At 33.1% G+C, this 17,955-nt stretch overlaps 1 protein-coding gene across 9 annotated transcripts in view; it reads left to right on the top strand.

Moving 5' to 3' along the window:
- p120ctn (adherens junction protein p120) overlaps positions 1–17,955 on the top strand; it is a 443,159-nt gene that overhangs the window by 467 nt on the left and 424,737 nt on the right. The gene's annotated exons all lie outside the window — the stretch shown is intronic.

The following is a 17,955-nucleotide window of genomic DNA, read 5'->3' as shown; positions in this document are numbered from 1 at the left end:
TAAAGCTTTTCTTAAATGTCACATAGAAGTGCATTTGTTGGGAATATAGCAGAACAGTAGATATCTTTATGCTGTAGATCACGGTTGACAAATTTAAAAATAGGTTTATCTAAAATATAAACATAGAGAATATGCTTGCTGTTTTTTTCATTTCGATTCGATATTAAGCTGAATATATTTCTAATCTTTTCTTGAGAATAAAATGGTCTCTGAGGCTGCCAATAAATTTTTAAAGTACTCGGTGAAATTCATTTTGAAAAAACACATTTGTTGTAGTAAACTTTCCTTGCACTGGTAGATATTAATTGTCAATGAATTTATTTTTGGTGATTTTCAAAGCACTTGTGATGTTCATGATTTAAAAGTGTCGCTATTTGAAGTGTCACTCACTTAAACAGTCACACAGTCTCAAATACAACTTAAATAGTCTCAAATAATAGTCATAATAATAGTCTAAGAGTCAACTTAAATAGTCTCAAATAGTCACACACTTTGTGACTATTTGAGAAGTGTCACTCAAAAATTTGATTTTTAGAACCTCCATTGTATCCATCAGTTACTCTAGAATCCCTTGAGTGATTAGGCAAGTTGCAAAATTTGCTAGTGAAAAGGAAGTGCTGCTATTAATCATTTTAATTTTGAACTAATTTACGTGAGCTAAAATTAAAATTTTAGTGAGAAATATATAGTGTTAAGTGAGGGAATCGCAAGAACGGTTTAATACGCGTTAATTCTCCTAGAAAGAGATTTTAAGCATTTTCTTGACCATAACTTAAAAAAAAAAAAAAAAAAAAAGACTTGCAGAAAATATTAAAAACTTGTAAAGCGTGTATTTTAAATAATTTGCTGCGTTAATTAAATATTGGAAAATTTCACGTTTGCATACATTCGTTTACCAAAATTTTCATTCGTAAAAGAATGTGTACTCTTAACAGTTAGCAGGCGCTTACAAAAATGTTTTCTTTTAATAAAATGAATGGAAGAAGAGCTTCAGAAGTATTGTGATACAATCGTGGTCAAAATGTGTTCACATTTACGCGTTTACAAAGCAGTAGCTGTTACTTCCACGATTCACGTGCGTTTAAAAAGAAAAGCTTCGAATTATCATTAACCTGTGCATAAAGTGATAATTAAAATTTTCCTTTGAATCTTTAGATCCAGATATCACCTGTATTTAGATAGAATCTTTTGAAATTTATATTCAGTAGGAGAAATTTCTTTAATGTTGCTTTTAAAAGTATCGATACGCGAATTATCATTCGGAAATTTAATGTTGACTCCTCAAACAATGAAAATGAGAGGAAACATGTTTTTTTTTTGCGAAAAGACTAGCAACGTATTTTCTGAAATGCCAAAAAAGGGGGAAAAAAAAAGACTTCTTTGCGCTTATAAATTCATTCCTGACCTTGACGTTCCGAGGAGGTGAGCCCCTTTTTAAACACCGCGGACCCCTTACGGGTGACATTCCTCCTCCAACATTTCGTGCCCCGTCTTGAAGCGTGTGCGAAGAGGGCGGCCCACGTTTCATAAAAACTTTCTTTCGACTTTTTTTTTTTTTTTGGTTATTATTTTTGGTGGGGAAAGGAAGAAAAGAAAGAGGCCATCTTACTTTTTATATGCACTCCCTCTAAACTTGCGATTATTTAGGCCATATATCTGAAAATCTGTGGAACCTACTGCATGGACTGAAAAATTATTTCAAAGTAATTTGTAGTAAACTGCAGGATCATATACAAGATGCAGTTGTTAAATGATAGTTTCGTACAGGTATGTTTTTACGTTTTAGGTATATACTGTTCTACTAAACACTAAGCCTAAATAAAAGGCAGCATTTGAAGAATTAGAAAAAAAAAAAAAAAAAAAAAAACTGTTTATAGGAATGGCGTATACGTAGTTCGATGTATATTTCTTGGTTAACTATAGAAAACGTTGCCTTCAGCGTCTTACGTTTTAAAAAAGAAACATAATGTCGAAAACGAAGCATTTTAAGCCAAACATAAGCCATATGCTTACTCGGTATTAATCAATGCAGCAATAAATTAAATTGAATGATAGTAACATAGAAGTATACCTAAAATGGAAATTGCTGTACATGCAGATAATACTTGCTGGCTGTAAATGCGGGCTGTTTATTACCAGGTATTGATAAAATGCAATCATTCTGATATTCAATGATATGTAGGCTATTTGATGTAGTTTCATGTGCTGTAGTTTTCTTTGAGCATATTTCTACGTAAATTAAGGAGACAGATGTGCGTGCTTATTAGATATCCAATACTCAAATTTTGTGGATTTCCTTACCTTAAAATTTTCTTCCAAATAAAAGTTTAGACGTCGATCGTAAAAGAAAATAAATGTGTGGCAACTTGAGTAAAATCATTCGGTTATAGCACTCAACTAATTTAGATTTTTCTAAATATTACGCAGGATTTGAAACCATTGTTTCCGCGAATGTGAGACTAAAATATACTTTCTTTCCAAAGCTACATCTTTGCTTCACATTTACTACTACTATCCTGTCAGGCCCAAATCGTTTAATCTATTAATTAATTCTATTTCGCGCCGTATGCAAAATGTTTGCAGTAGCTTGCTGGTGGTTGCAGTGCTTGCTAATGAAATGATTGCTACATATTGTAGATTGTAGTGTTAGAAATAAAATATACTGTTTTATTAACACTGTCCTTGTTGTGAATCGAAGGCATTTCGATTTTATTGTATTCATAATCTTAAAGGTAGTTTTTCGGAGAAGCTTCCTAAGTCAGTAAAGTATCTCCGAATTAAAGAACAAGGCAGACTTCAACAGGATACACAAGTTTTAGAAATGCAGTATTTTGAGATTATTTATAAAATCCTTTTAGAAGACGGAAAGCGTATGTAGACAGAATTCGCTCTCTCTTTTCAGGTAGCTTCTGTGCCAAAAACACCAAGTCATTAAAACTGCGATTGAAAGAACACTGAATTGTAACAGAAGGTAATGTTTCTTATGGGTACTATTCTGTTATCGGGACCGGAGTCGTCGCCATATGTTTTGCTAAACTCGGCAAGACTTCGTTCATATGAAGTCGCCAATGTTTACTTCTAAAGACGTTATAATAACTTTTTAAAGAAAAAGTAAGAGAATGTCTTTTAAACAACGACAGCGAGAATGCAAATTCCAAAGATGAAGCTTGTGTTTTTTATTATTATTGTATTTACCATGGATTTGAAAATTTGGACTTGCCTAATGATGAAATATCTTCCACACAATTTCCTCGGGAATGAGGAATTATTCAGTCTGAGAAAAAGTACATGAAAAACCACAAAATGATTTTTTTTCCCTGCTTTCTTTGGCAAGTTGTTTAATTTACATTAAAAATTTTTAATTTTACGAATATCTGTTGTTATTTTTCTCGTTAATTTTTATTCATCTTAACCGTATTTTATTTATCATAATTTAAATATTTTGGCGCTTATTTTTATGCTTCGAATTATTCGCCAGATCGTCAGCTTTTGGGGATATCTGCATCCGGTCCCGATAACAGAACAGTATCTTCTTCTGTTGATTTTCAACTCAGAAACTCGTGATAGCTGTTACCAGATTTTAAGTCATGCTTGTTGTTTATACTATAGAAGTTCTCAAACTGTGCATTGTATTGCGGCGCCCTGTTGGGTCACTTTTGTCTTTTTTGAACGATGTGGAAGTTCAGATATGTTACATGTAGATTTATCGAGCATAATTATGAATATTATGCAGTATTTGTAATATATTACGTTCAGGGCTTAATTTCTAATGTTAGAAGTGCCGGAGCCCTACGGAAGACCGTTAGGAAAGAGGAACAAGATTAAATAAAATGACTAATAAAATAATTATTAATTAATCCTTAAAATAATTATGAAAGAAATTAAATAATTAAAATTTAATAAATGTAAAGAGGTAAATTAAATAAACGATTTTTAATGTAATTTTATTACTAAAAATTTGCGAGATAAAATTTCTACTGAAATTGTTGTTCGGTCACATAAAACGAGTACTCTTTATGGAATCTTATATAGGGCGACAGTGCGGTCCGGCTAGAATTATGATTATTTCTAAAAACGAAGAAGTAATAGAGCCGGGCTACGGCGCAATTTAAGCTCTGAATTACGTTAGTGTGTGCTATTAAATAGTGCTTTATTATGTATTATTCTTGCATCTTCTTGCTTTTATTTTTTCAAGTCCGACTGATTGTTCGAATTCATTTACGATTGTATTCTTTGCTGTAAAAACAAGGTTAAGAAGAGAATCTCAGAAGATTTTGTATGACTAAAGAGAGGGGTAAAATCAGAAAATTTGCAGCTCTTGTTACTGTGTAGAACTTAAATTCGAATTTCACTTGTACAACTAATTTCATCATTTGGATTTTGTGTCGCAAGTTTTCCTAAATAGCTGTAGAATGTTGTGTCTTTATCGATCCCAAGTTCAAGGAATGAAACTATGTCGGAAACTAGATTCTTTTCCATAAAAAAAAAAAAAAAATAATAATAATAATAAAAAAAAGGTATCTCTTATACTCACTAAGGATTAAGCACCGCAAGAATCGATTAAGTTGGATCACGGTGACACAAGCATCGGTAATTGGATGGCTCAGATAAAAAAGACTGGTACTAGATCGATCCGAATTACCTTCACAGAAATAGCAACGAATAGCATTTTGCAGCTTAGAAAGCAGAACTTGTGTTAGATTATGTATTAGATTTTTATGTAAGTCTTAATTTCGAAAATTAGAAGGGCCAGAGACCTATGGAAGACAGCTAGGAAAGGTGAAAAATATGTAAATAAAATAATAGTATACAAGGCGGTGAAAACGAGTACTTAAAATAAAATATATAAAAAAATTAATGACACACCGATAAACAATAAATTAAAATATATAAAAAATCTAATGACGAACAGGTAAATAATAAGTTAGAATAAAATATAAAAAATTAATGACATACAGTTACAACATAAAATAATATATCATAAAATTAAATTAAATAAAAAAAAAGGTGAGGGAAGTAATGGAAGGGAGACATAATAACGATGATAAGACAGGTAAATATTTCGAAAGGTATTTTTCGTGGTACTGGAAATAAGTACATTGGGAATAAAGACACGTCACTGGAATAAAGAAGAAAAAAAAAAAAAAAAATCCTGTTTTACTTCTTTATTCCAATGGCAGCATACAACATTTTAATATGCTTAAAAGTATTACAACCTGATACACATAGCACTAAATTTCAAACTCAGGAACCAGTTTCAGATAGCAAATTACTGGAACTCGCCTTATTGCAATTTCTCTCAAAAACTGAAAAGTGCCGGAAATTAGAATCCATTGTTAAGTTTCTGTGTTGTGCTTTGGTGTAGTTAAACTGAATAATTGATTTACTTTATGTTCGTCCAGTAACAGAGCAGAGAATTTTAACTTTCAGCCTCTTTTTCCTTAAATCTGATAGTCAACTATTTTAGGAGAAGTCTTGGTGTTTCTATGAATGCTTTAAAAATGATAAGTGGGAACTTCGGACTGTACTATTAAATCCTCAAAGAAATTTTGCTTCTGTTACTGCCTTTTTTAAGAATGATATTCGATGTAAACCATTTACTTCTCGGAAAATGTCTTGGTTGTTTATGTAACCAATACATGTAAGCGAAACGTTATAGATAATACCTTACTTAAATACACTTGTGTGCAAAATTAAGAGTATTTGCTCATTATGTCGAAATTCTGAAAAACTAATGAACATTTTTCATGAAATTTACCATTTAAAAGTAATTTTATGTACGCATGGTTATCAGTAAAGCTCATTGTGCAGCGATGTCCAAAATCTACGTTGGGGATACCAAACTGAAAATGAGTCTAATATGGGGTTTGTTCCCGTCTCGCAGCCAGACAGGTCCGCAGCGTGACGTCAAACTGGACAGGGGGCAGTTGAGTCCCTGTGGCCTGTCGTTCCCACTCGTGCAGCAAGGCAGCTTTCACCTATGGAAAGGGGATGGCGAGATGAAAGTGCCTCCCAAGAGTGTCCTAGACATGCTCTATAGGATCAGAAGATCTGGCTGGCCAATCCATACAGTGAATATTCTCACTTTCCAGGCAATCGTAGACTAGCTGAGCCCTATTTGGACGAGTATTGTTGTCCATTAACAGGAATACAAGACCAACTGCGTCCCCTGAAAAGTCGGCCCACCAGCGGCCGAGCGGTAAAGTCGCTGAACACTGGTAGTTCGGTCCGAGGTTCGAATCCCGCGAACGGGCTGGCTGCATGGGTGTTTTCGTGGTTTTCCCTTTGTGTAACGTGTATACGAGCCAGTTTCCCTTAGAAAGTCCTCCACGAAGGCATCCCTTCCCTTAGGCAGATAGCCCTAGTGTGCTTTGCCATAATTAAATACACCACCACACCCCTGAAAAGTCTAACTTAAGGTTTAAGATATCCTCTCTACACATCATAGCAGTCAGGGAACCTTTGTCAAATACATGCGGAGATGTGCGGCCGTCCAACATAATGTCTGCCGAACCTCTTCCACCTAATGACCCTGATGAGGGAGGGATGGTGTCGTGTTCCAGGTTTTCTTCAAGCACAACGTCGAGAATCAGTGTCCAGTAAAATCTCTCCTCATCTAAGAAAAGCACGGTTTCCATTGCTGTGGTCCAAGGCGCAGGTTGTCTTTACTGCGCTAAACGCGCTCTCTAGTACTGGAGTGAGGCCTGACGCAAACAGCGCATCTTCTGGAATACGGTCCTATCTCATGAAGCCTTCGGCAACTGTAGATCGTGAAACTCTGGTTCCAGTGGCAGCATACGGCTTACGTGAGAACTGAAGCTGTAGCAGTCCTGTGTTGCCGTGCCAAATAACGACCCTCACTCCTTAATGTGGATCTTGGTCGATTTAGTCCAGGCCTTCTCCGTATGGATCCAGTGCCCTGAAACTGTTTGCACGACACTGGGCTCTGTAGCTACTTGCGCTTATGATTGGCCTGCCTCCAATTTACCGACAATTCTTCATATAATTCCCTTATCGGTATGTTCGTAGCTACTGATTTTACCCGATAACTTGTAAAATTTGCATAAACCTTGCGAGAAATATGGCGAATGTCGTGAAGGAGTTCGAGCGCACAAATCGCCGAAAATGTCTCTTGTGCGTATATCCCCTCCACAGTCATAGCTTCGTAGACACGCACGTGCCAGCTAACGTATTCGACTCTGAGTATTAGCATAATTCTTCGGTGGCATAATTAATAATTTTGATTCAATACTTTTCGTAAAGATTGACATAACTTGCAAATTCTCTTAATTTTGCACACGAGAGTACGAACCAGTTATAGTACGTAAACTGCATGGCCGGCTATGCATTTCTTTTCCACTGTGATCTGAAAAAAAAAAAAAAAAAAAAAAAAAAAAAAAACTAAACCATTTTTTGCTGTATAACACATGTAGATTATTTTTAAATTCGCTGTATGTCATTAAAAATAAAGCTTTGCGAAGAATTTTGTATTTTAAGAATATTAGAGAACATGCACGTGTTAATTCCTCAATAAGCGGAAGACAGTTTCTCTTCCATGCATAATTAAACAGTTTCCATGGTAGACTAATTCTCACTTTCAGCAGCAGTGCTGCAAGAATTATAAATATATCGTAAATTGCATCCTTTAAATGTAGAGCAAAGAAGTGTTCGATAATCATTACGTAACAGAATCGGAATTTTTTTTTTGTTTTAATTACAGAAAATTTTATGGCTAGTAACTTCAGTAGTGTTATATTAATGTAAATAAATATTTCGTTTCTTAATTATTTTTATGAGATTTAATTTATGATCCATGTGGTATGTTGAAAAATATTTTTAACTCGTACCAGAGCTGCAGACATTTCATTATTTTAAAAATGGCGTGTTATTATTAAAAATGGCGTGGTATTTTAAAGATACGTCTCCGTGTCTTTAAAATGGCTAGTCCTTTCGACGTGTTAAGGCAGTGGTCTCAAATTCATATTGCAGTGGGTAGAATGCTCGATCTAAAAACAGCTGATGTTCGAGATTTTTTTAAAAATATAAAATAAAAACATTTTATCAACAAAAAATATTTTTAACGAAAATTTAATAAGTTCCCTTATTAAATATTTATTAAAGCTTACGTAAAATGTAACAACGCAAAGGAAAAAAGTTCAAATTGATATTTATTTTTTTATCTGCAAGAAATAATCTGTTGTGGGTTACACTTTGGAATTCAAATATATTGGCAGCTAAATATTCATTTTTCAGACTAATATTTGTTTCAAATAATTTTAATTATGTTAATTAATAATTAAATATTTTAAACTATAAATAAGTAAATTAATAAAACTGCCTAAGATTTCGGGAAAAAAATTTTAAGTGGAAAATCTTTGGAATACATAATGACAACCGCGTCTCTCTTATTCATTAAATTTTTCTTCGGCACATAGATAAACACATACATTTCTTTGTAAATAATTGTAAACTTTTTGACTTCTTACTATAGCTTGACGGCATTTAGATTCTGATAAGATATGTAACCTTGGAAAGAAATTTCTGGAAAATATCTTCATCATGGATTTTAAATGCTTATCGGTCAATCGGGTTCTTCTTACTTATTCTCATTTGTGAAAGAAAAGCTGTTCACATAAGTATGTTCCCAAAATAAAGCGATTATTCCTTGTCCGAAAATTCGCAACTGAGCGAAGTTATTCTTTGGCGAGTACGAATGAAAGTTAATCATCTATATCTTCAAATAACATTTATATCACGGTGCAAAACTACAAAACGGTGCTGATTAATTTTAGCACCGTTTTGTAGATTTTCTGGGACGTTATTAACATTCGTTTTTAATGGGAATAAAAATAATATAAATTCGAGCTTCAAGTAACTAAAATCTTGAAAATCTATGCAACACCGTAGTTACAACAAACTCGTAACTGAAATGTACTCGCGGAGCGCACAAAATTGTTTCGGCAGGAGTTTGAGACCACTATGTTAAGGGACACGAGATGTTAAAATAAAAATTTCGTATTTTTTGTTCAAGCTGATATAGAAGTATGTATATGCATATTTTTACATAAATACATAACTTCATAATAATAGAGCTAGGACTTCTCTCAAATGAAAATTATTATATATATTTTTCAATTTTTATACTATAAGGTATTTCTCCCGCTTCCCTAGCGTGCCTTCGTGGTGTAGTTGTTCTGCGCGCTGGGCCGGTATTCCAGAGGTCCGTGGTTCGATTACCGGCAAAGGCGTTGCTAATTTTTCATCTTGCCTGCTTCCAAAAATACCTAATGTCTCTACAATACTTATATTCATACAGTGCATTGCGCATCAAATTTAGTCATAATTCTACACTATTTTGTGCAGAAAATCTGCATCAAATGGCAAATAAAGGTGTGCATGGTTTTTAAAATAGGATGAAATGCTACTGAGAAATAAATTAATAATAGAATTTTACTCGATTTAAAAGGTCATTTTTTACGAATAAGTGTATCCGTATTAAAATGCGCGCACAGTTTTTTTTAGTGCTAGATTCAGTAAGTAAAATATGAAAACAATTCGATAAAAATTAAAACGAAAAAAAAAAAAAAAAATATAAATATCTGAAATTTTCAAAAACCTGAAGTACTTTATAAAAACAATTGTATGTTCATGTCTACAGCGAAAACTCTTAAAATGCATAAAGTTTAAAAACTTTTTTTTTATACGACTTGCTTCACTACTTTTGGGAATAAAAAATTAAATTTCGAATTTTTAAATAAAATTTGTGAAAGTGAACGTCTCTTAAATTCAAAACTTGGTATTTCGAAGAATTGTGTGTGTGGTGGGGGAATCGTCCAACAACAGAGGGGGGAGAAAAAACATTACTAATGGTGTTCACCGGTTGCGGTTTTCTGGGCCCGTGACCTTCGTATAGGAAAAGGTTGCTGACATCCCCAAACCACGTGACTGTAGTGAGGCTGCCTTCCGTGCAAGTTTGGAACAGTAAGTGCAGTCAATGTACAGGGGTATCGGATGAAGAATTATGGTACTTTTAATACAATCGCTTGGAAACTAAATGAAGCTGTTTCCCCGCTTTGTGTCCTCATGCATGCTAAAGCATGCTTGCGTGCTGAATTTTTTTTTTTTTTTTTTTTTTTTTGGCTCTCCGCAGAGAGACATGAACTATTTGGTCTTCTTTCTTTTAAATGGAATAATTAACGATAAAAGGATAAATTTGCGTGATGAATTCCGTTTGAAGTGAGGTTTTGTACGTCGCAACATGATAATAAGATATGTTTTTAATATCCGCATTTATATATTTGTATAAATATGTAAATGTATATTTGTATTTGCAAGTATCCAACTTAAAATTTGTTTGGAAGGACAGAAAGCGAACTTGGTAAAATGTAGTACCAACTAAGAATTGACAAAAAAGACAGGATTGTGTGAATGTTTGCAAGCCGTTTCTCGGATGGAACGCAGCTTTGGACGAAGGAGGGTTCGTAGTTTCCCCCACTATCGGGGAATGAAACCCTACCTAACAAGAGGCGTCTATGTTTGCTCTGTCGATACACATGCATTACCGTAGTGAACCGAACGTGTTTCTAAGCTGTTCTGTGCATGTATTTTCCAGTAAAAATATGTTAAATTTATAATGAAATGCTTCGCTATTGTTAAACTTTTGTTTTAAAGTAATAAAGATGATATCCATAATTTACTATGAACAGAAAATTATTAAGAAATAGTTCGAAATCTAAATTCATGTGTATAACATCAAATCTTTTATAAATGATATTTCTGCATATTTCAAGGCTTTGTTTAGGTTTTACTAGCAACCTGTTGGTGTACTTTCCAATTTTTCCTTTAAGAAGTGATATTTCTGATTTTTTGAAAATATTATCATAATTTATTAAAGAATCATTTCATATACAAAGTTTAAGAACTAGGAAAGGAAGTTATTTTAGTATGCTTGTACTTCAGCTTTAAGTTGCAATACACTAAAACAAATTTTGACATATTTAGCAGATAATTATCTAAAAAAATAGTCACAGGTTGCATTTTTTTAAATGAAAGTTTTAAATAGATCCTTTTCAGAACCAACAACCTTATAACAACAAGAAAATAAATATTAATAAAATAAAATTGATTTATGTGAATTTAATGATTTTATGCATGTTTCATATTTATGCACTTTTCATATTGCATGTTTCATATTTTATTTTCATGCATGTTTCATAGTTTATGCATGCTTCATATTTTTGAATCTCAAAGAAGTTGCCATGAATTAAGCTGAAATACAGAAATAGACCTATATAAATTTTTGGATACGTCTTTCTACATGTTCAGTTGTGTAAATATTTTACTTACTTCTATCGCTATACTGCCTAGAAATTTGTAAGTTTATGCAAACAATTTTAAACAACAGAGCAGTTTTTCTTGATCAAATGCACAAATTATATATTCATAACAGATCAAAAAAAAAAAAAAAACTTAAAAATGAATAATAATTAATACATAAAGAAAAGCATTACTTTATTTAACACTTTTGCAATTCATAAAAGTAGTAACAATTGATTTCTTACTTTCATGAAAATTATAAAACGAATTACCTAAAACATTCAAATTATACAGTTTGAATCCTAGCATATATCATTGTATGTTAAGGAACCAAGATACCAGCTATAAACAGAAACATTAAAATGTATCTAACATATTTTGATTAAGTCATTTTTTTCACATCTGGAAAGAAAATAAATGACATTGTGATATTTTTCAACATATTTATCAAATCAATTAAAAAACATCAATACTTACGCATGAAAAGTAATCCCAGGAATCTTTTTTGAAAATCGATTTGTGCATCCATATGCAACACAAGATTCATAAAGGGGGGGGGATATTGCAGTGACAGACTTTCTTGCACAAGTCACAGCGACAGTACTAACATGGTCGCCAAGATTCGCGGCCTTCCCTCCTTTTATTCTAACCTCCTTGCTTTGGACCTATTGCTGGGACTACTTCTATAGGAAAAAGTAACTTTCTTTTCAAAATTCGACATCATGGTTTGATAGTAGGGCTAGTTTTGATCGAAAGATAAAGTCAACGTTAGCATTTTAAGTGTTAGAATAATGACTATTGGATGGTAAATTTCGCTGGAGAGTACTTTATTGCATGCTCCTATAGTATAAACTAGTGTGGGCGTCTTGTTTTTCAAAAAGGTAAAGCTGCAGTACACTTGTAGGATCTTGAAATATTTACCTAAAATGTCCTATCGTTTTATCTGAAAATGTACGACAGTGTCTTAATGAATGTTTTAAAGAACTATTTTTATTTAAGCTCGAACTGAACAGAAGGTACAACTTGTACGTACTATCAGACCTCCGCCACTTGCGGGGTATTAAAATAACATGAAGTTGAAGTTACAATTTAAAAAGGAATTGCAGCCGAAGACTACGCAAAGTGGCTTAACTAAGGTGTCTGAAATTTTAAATGGCGCGATTTAACTCTGGCTAGCAAATGGCCAATGTCGAACTATTAACTAAGATGGGCAATAATGCATCCTCGTGCGGCTAACGAAAAGGATAACTTATAGTACAGATCTAAATCATAAAAATTGGTTAACATAAAATACCGTATACATGTAGCAAATAACACCTGAAAGTGAGTTTGAGGTATGTGATTGGTCATAGTTGATTGCGTAGCAAAACGTGCTACTCCAAGCAGTTAATGGATAAGTTGCATTATAATGGTAAACACTCCAGGGTTACCCAAAGATAGCTTTGTTGAGGATTTTTTAAAGCAGTACTTAGCTACCCACATACATATTAGCTGCCAATTATCGCCCCGTAATTGCATACATTTGCTTTAGAAAAGAGAGAAAGGATGAGAAGAATTGAATGTAAGAAGAAAATAATTATTGAATACTAGTAATTGGTTAGTATTTATAAATTATTAATTATAAGTAAATATCAAAGTTATATGACGAAACAAAAACTTTTCTTGTAGCCAGCACTCGAAGGACAACTGTAAAGGAAACGGACTCGTATTTACTACGGCCATGGGGAATGAGAAGCAATTCCTATACAGCCTAGTTCGAAAAGCCCCCAGGAAAGAAAACTACATAATAAGCAGTATAAATTGAAATAATACTACATCATCAGAACAGTATAGACAAAGAGAAAAAAAAAGCATTACTGTTGCTAGTGCAGGCATATCACGCTTTACGCCGCTTGGCTTTATGAAAGACTTACGTTAGTACCTATTTCGATTTCTGAAAAACTAAAATGCGAATAGCGTTGAAGTTTGTTTTAAGCGATTATTTGAGAAAGTATGATCTGAACTATAGAGCAAGTTTAGGGCAGTTTTGTAGCATGATTTAATTACCTCCGAAATGTGCAAAGGGAAAAAGTCTCAGTCGAAGCAGTTACGCATATTATAAGCAGTCAAGCATCTCAAGGCCTACATATCAGCCATAGTCAACTGTAAACCTTTATTTTCGATAATGGGGTAAGAAAACTGTTTATACAATGACATGAAAACTAAGTGGGTGCTTATATTCCTCATAATCTGCTCTTCTGCGTCTCTGTATATGAAATTCCAACGACTCAGTCACTATCATCGCTGCCATTTTTCTGTAAATTAATTTTAGGCTTTCCAATATGCTCGCTGTCTTCTCAATTTCGGAAGGTGAAACTATACTACGTATGTTATTTCTGTTTATTTGAGCCAGGCATTTACCATATCACATTTTTGTTTTTAATTTTGTTTTAGATTTTAAAAGTTATTTTATGTAATTTGTTAGATTTTTCTTTTTGTCTTCTCCCCGAAAGCCTAAGACCGCTTGAAAGGTTTTCCATGTATACAATTAAACGTAATTTCTTCTTTTCTTTGCACGATTTTGGTATGACAGCAATATTGTGTTTTCACAAAGGCAAGGAAGCCTGTAAATTTAATTCCTGACCGCGATTTCATGTTAATTAAAGGCGAAAAAAAATGAAGCATATACGAATGTGAATCATGTGGTTATAGGATTTCGTAAAGCTGTATTTTGATAAAAAATTATTTTTCTTTTAATTATTTATGGTATGTAGAATTTTGTTATAATTAATATTGATTAAAAATGTTTACTTATAATGAACGAATTTGTTCGTGTTAATATTATTATTGTTTTGTTTAACGTATGCCTAATAGCCGCACAAATGTTGAAATTCACGATAAAGCGAATGAGAAATTAGGTGTAATGCATGTAAACATTCAGAGAGGTTTACCAGAGCTATTGACATAAAACTGCATCATCTGAGCAGTGCTCATATTAAATCTTTGCTTGTGATTTCGAATATCGACACTATTACTTTATAGGTAGCAGAGCTACCCCCGTGTTCATAGTAGTTTTCTGACTTTGTACTATTTACGGAACGTCTAGGGGCAATTTCTGGAAACTAACTATTCTTCCCCCCTTCCGGCAAGTATTCGTAAGAAAAATAATTTGGCATCTACTATAGTATACCTTTGAAAGAAATCAATTTTATCTTCGAGAAATATATTAGAACGCCAAAGATTTGCAGTAAGTTCTATCTAGACTTAAAGATTTTCTCCGAGTTACTGCAAGTATTGTCACATAAAAAATATAACAGACTCAATTCAGCTTAGACTCAATTCTTCTCGCAGTGATATAATTCTTTTTGACACTAAATTATGTGAAAAGGTTAAGATCGCCTCATGAAAGATTTTGATGGTTCCATAAGCATTATCATTTGGAGTTAATTCCATTGGATTCATTTGGAGTTAATTTCGTTGGTTAATTTCGCTAAGATTTAATAGCAAGTTTGACTTGCTTGGGTAGCATAAACTAGCCTCAAAGAGCTAGTTTATGCATGTTGGGTGTTCTAGGTCACATCTCTTTATTATCGAATAAAGATGGTAGTTGTGATGCCAATATGCATACCCATGCATATCGCAGAATTTTGTGACTTCAAAAGTTGTAAAAGATATCCAGACAGTTAAAGAAATGTTTCGATTCCGTTGTCACATTTGATATATCTAAAGAGATTATCCAGTGCTTGATGGACATTTAAAAATAATATCTTACCAAAAGCAGCTGAAGTTAAATTCAAGGCCGTAATGATTATTATTCTATAAAATTAATTCCTCTATCCTGAATAAAATGAATCATCTGTAAGGAATATATTGATACTACTAATGAAAGTGTTAATTTTCTTATAGGATGTATTACACTAAGAAAACACTTTAAATACAAATATGAATTTATTTCTAAATTTAGACATGCAATGCATCCATTGTATCGATTGGGGATCCGCAAGTGTTACCCCATACCTCTCTTTCTTATCCAACAGGGATTCTGTGGGGTTCTAGATCAGAGCGATAGAAATATCTTCGGCAGCTACATAAATTTCATTTTGCTCAAAGGTCACTTTCAGTGCATAACATTAAAAAAAAATCCCGCCTAATATATTCTTTTATGAGATTGGCTGCATGGATTTGAGATTGAAATGGAGAACATGTTTAGATTCTCCATTTCCATCTCAGTTGATTAAAAAATTTGATTTGGAGTTGATTAAAGAAATTATGTAGGCATCATCGCGAGTCAGTTTTAACCCCCCCCCCTCCCAAGCAGATTATGCGAGCTGTAACAGGGGCTGGCTTGCGATGCTTTTAGAACTTAATGACAATCTAAATTTTTAAGAAAATTTAAATGCTTATAGGAAATAGATTTTTTAGACGGGTGTGAAGGGAGCTGGTGAATATTGCGTAATATTGTTTTCCGAAGATATTGATAAATAGTGCATTAAAGGTGACAGCTTTCGATTTTAATTCTTTCAAGCTCGAAAGTGATATCGTGTTATTAATGCTTTTAAATTTCGAATTTGAGAGAAGAAAAAATGTGTAAGAAGAGACTGCAAAATTAAGAATGAATTCTGTAGCAATTCTGTTACGTAGGGGTCAAGAACGTAAGATTAAAATACGCTTACAGGGTCATCACCCCAAAATTTATGACGTTCCAAGCTATTATTTTGTTTAACGCGTTTTGATTCGTGTTAAATGCTTACTACATATACTGTTGCTTATTATATGTATTACAGAAATGTATTATTCGGAAACTGTTAAACGTATTACCACGATTCAAGTATTAAAATGCGGTGAATGAACGTAAGTTTCGATGGATGAGGCGTTGGCAGACTTGATTTGCACCTTTATCTTCAGTATCTAGAGTAACATTAACAGAGATATTTGCGAAGATATATTTTAAATTTTTGATTTACCTCAAGTTGAAACTTTTGACAGAGGAATTAATAACCGCTTCATTTTCAAGGCTTGCGCACACCCAGTCTATAAAAAGGATACTTTCTGCTTTTAGCCTGCCGTTGTGCAAATGTTTGAATTAGTTTAAAGATTCGCACAGATAATAATGGTAGATTAGTAATTTGTGCTAATCACTTTTATAACACTTGAATCCAGAGAAATGAACCAGTTCCTAGGCCTAACCTTTAGGGAACTGCCTTACCTGGTGAGCTTTTTTCTGGAAACGCGTCAGTTCTGTTGCTTATTGTGGGATTTGTCACATCTACGACAGAGGATTGCAACAACCGTCGCAGAAGTAACGCCAGGTGTCATTCAATATACTTTGTACAAGATCGCGCTTGCAGCGCATAAACTATGCAACAAATATATCGCATTCTAAAGCCTATTAAGAAAAGGTGAAAATTTCAGACATCAGCAGTTGAATTTTTGAATACTTTCGATATATTTAATGCTTTTTTTAATGGTCTAGTTATTCTGTTTAGTAACTCTGTGCATGATTCTGAGCTTTTATTTTTGTATGTCACTCGGCTTTAAAAAATTTGAATTGTTTTCATTTGGTGTTTCCTTGCAGGTTTAAGTACGATAATAAGCGCATATTTTGCAAACTGAAACAGCTATAAGAAATTCATGTAACAAATTAAGGGCTTTATTTATATAATTCCAAAACAATTTCAGATTTCAGCTACTTTTTCTAGTACTAGTTTCAGCTACTTTTGTCCGCTTCATTTCATTGAAAGTATTGAAAGGAAGCAATTGAAATGTCAGTTAATTATGCCTTCTTGCTTATAATATGTATATTCATATGATTTGTGCAACTGATTCATTTGTATCATTTTCCAGCTACTAAGAGAGAAAGTTAGTTTAACTGTATTTTCTTGATTTTCATGCTGGCACAGATGAAATTTGAACTTTTATTTTAGCCGTGTACGATCAAAATCAGGTTACTGTTTTGCTTCCTTTCTTTGTTAATTTTAATATTAGTAATAATCGATTCATAGTTCTTGAGTAGTGCACAAGTTCAAATTTTGCATTTTTCATTCTGTTATAACATAGTGTAATGTTTCTAGCTATAGAGGCGAGCCGTGTTTTATTTTCATTTTTTAGGGTTTATTTCATTCATTTCATGTAAAATGTCAGATTTTATCCATTACGTAGTTCTTACACATTAAAATATGTGACATGAAATTAAGACAATTTAGAGCGGCTGTTATATTTCTGATAAATCTGCTAATTGTCTGAACTTTATCGAAAATGTTTTGTATATATCTCATATACTTTATCAGTTTTATGATTCATTGCTTATTTTCTGGTTCAACTTAAAACTGATGATATGCTGTGAGTTGCACGAGGGAAAGATTTGTTAACACGTTTATGACGAATTCTTTAAACATGAACGACGCTGCTTATCTTCCGCCTACTTTTCAGTTCAAGTAAGTACTCTTCAGTCGTTGCCCACACAATTTGTGTTTCCGGATCCCATAGATCAATTATAACGAGCACTTTCTAAAACTGAAGCCCGAGGACGCTAAAAAAGTATGTATGTGTGAATCACCTGGTTTTTTTTTTTTTTTTTTTTTTTTTTTTTTTACTAAACGTGATATTCATGTACAGTCGTTCTTTGAATTCGAAGAGTTAATTTCTGCGATTCAGCATCAT

The sequence above is a fragment of the Stegodyphus dumicola genome, chromosome X1 (assembly GCF_044657685.1).
Source record: "Stegodyphus dumicola isolate Sdum_Otavi_A_Nest chromosome X1, ASM4465768v1".
NCBI classification, from domain to species: Eukaryota; Metazoa; Arthropoda; class Arachnida; order Araneae; family Eresidae; genus Stegodyphus; species Stegodyphus dumicola.
Note: the sequence above shows the minus strand (reverse complement) of the source record. Positions and strands in the feature narration are given on the sequence as shown.